Raw genomic sequence first — 2289 nt, 5'->3', positions numbered from 1 at the left:
GGGATGGATAATTACAGGACAATTTGTCTTATCTAGGTGGGCCATTTATATCAATATCAATTGGCTCTGAGTTTATTGTGTGGACATTTTTGTGGAATGAGAATTTACTGATATAAATCTGATTGATAAATTACAAGCTTTGAAAGTTTTGATTTTACCGAATTGCTGGGAATATGAACAGAGTCTGTAGCAAGAGAGCTGTGAGATAGGCGGCCACTGCCTGGGGCTGGCCATGGAGGCGGAGAGACCGCCGAGGACAGAGAGTAGCAAGAGGTAGCGTGGCTTGGTACCTGGTGCAAGGAACCATTCGTAATTGTTTAGTGTTTACTACTACAAGATACAAGTTTCTTTCTGGAAAGGTGATAATTTAGGGTATGTGTATGAATATTCTAGTGTGGTGGTAGACATGTTTGCACATGTATGCAGGCCAGACGTCAGCCTTGAGTGTCCTTCCTCATCAATGTCCACTTTGGTTTTTGAGAGGTTTCTTAGTTGGACTTGAGCTTGCCAGTGATCTAGGCTGCCACAGAGTCCTGCGGCTGTGTTTTTCTGCTTCTCCAGCACTGGGACGGAAAGAAAGGGTATGACTCCCAGGGCTTTTCTTTTTGGGTGCAGGGACTTGTGCTCAAGTTCTCATACTTGCATGCCAAGCACCTTATCAACTGAGCTATCTCCCCACCTATTGGGTGGGACCCTTAAAATCACACCATGAGTGAGACTTCAGTGTATTAAAGGTTCCACACTACACAGCTGGATTCCTGGCATCTAAATTATACCTTGATTTAAGTTAAGATGCATTTTCAGCATCCAAATGGTCAAGGTGAGCCTACATTTCGTCCACCTGACCAACCACCATCCACAAGCTGATGGTGGCTGATGCTGTCTTCTTCCCACGGCTTGTAGGTCGGGTTTCCAAACCTGCTGCATAAGGCTCTGTGCTTAGGCTCAACACTTAGGGTTGTTGCTGTTGAATAACGGTATTGTTTTATCTTTTACTTTGAGGTTAGAAGACAATTTTATTAGAGTTTGAGAGGAAAATGTCAGAGCAGACGAACTGTAAACTCTTGATAGCTAAAATAAGTTAGGAGGAATAGAGAAAATTACACCTGACATCAGTGATCGAAGTCTATCAAAAGCTGCACAGGGCTGAAGACGTAGTTCGGTTGGAAGAGTGCTTGCCTAACATGGCCCTGGGTGCCATCCTCAGCACCACATGAAATTCACAGCGGTGGCACACCCTTTGCCATCCCGCAGAAGCTCAAGGTCGTCCTCTAATTCACAGAACTGGAGGCCAGTTTGGAGGAGTAGAAGGGAGGAGAGAAATGGGTAGGAAAGAAGATGACGGAGAAGGGAGGGGAAGGAGAAGGATGTGAGTAGGGGAAGGAAGAAGAGCAGCACCATTAGAGAACCAGGTCAAGCGGGCTTAGGGCTTATGGGCTGTACCCAGAAAGAAAAAAAGATACAATTTCTGTCTCAAAAGTATGCAGGTCTATGGATGAAGACTTTGTAAACAACTACTGCGCTTCGTGTCTGAAACGAGAAAATTTCGTTCACGTTCATATTTAATCACTTTTCATATTTAATCTTTTTAACAACAAAAACCTTCGACATTGCTTTGAGGAAAGAGTGAAAATGGGAGAAACAACTAGCGTGAGCGCGCGCTGAAGCGTCTCTGTACGGAGAGGGCAGGTCGGGGCCACCAAGCTCTTCCCGGGGTGGGGGCACCCCCTCTGTGGTCCCGCAGCCCAGGCGGTACCTGCGGAGCTCCAAGGCTTCGCCCCTGGCCCGGAGTTCCACGCGCCCAGAGAAGGCCGCGCCCCGGACGAGCGTGTGGAACCGGAGAGCGAGGGAAGCGGCGCGGGCGCTCCTGACCATTGTCCCTGAGCGCGACTCCAGGCTACATTCCGGCACCGGTCCCATCTGCAGTGAGAGGGCCGAGCTGGGCTCGGTGCGCACCCGGGGGCCCCGGCGCCGGCGAGGGAGGGGCGCGGCCGTCCGGCCGTCCTGTGCGTCCACCGTGGGGCGGGCGCCGGGGCACTGCGGCCGCCGTCGTCCCTGGGAGGGTGGGCAGGGCTGTCGGGGGCTTCCGTGGGCTCGGCCTCGCCCACCTCGGGAGGAAAAGCAGGGGAAGCCCCGGCGCCCGGCGGCCCCAAGCGGTGGAGCGCAGAGGACACGGCGATCCGGTCACCGCGCCCGTCCAGTTTCGGGCTGAGCAGGTCCCACCCTGCCGGGCGCGCGCGTCTAGCGGCCAGGAGCCTCGCGGCGGCCTCCAGCGCCCAGCCCCGGGGA

Source organism: Rattus rattus, chromosome 3 (assembly GCF_011064425.1).
Source record: "Rattus rattus isolate New Zealand chromosome 3, Rrattus_CSIRO_v1, whole genome shotgun sequence".
NCBI lineage: Eukaryota > Metazoa > Chordata > Mammalia > Rodentia > Muridae > Rattus > Rattus rattus.
Note: the sequence above shows the minus strand (reverse complement) of the source record.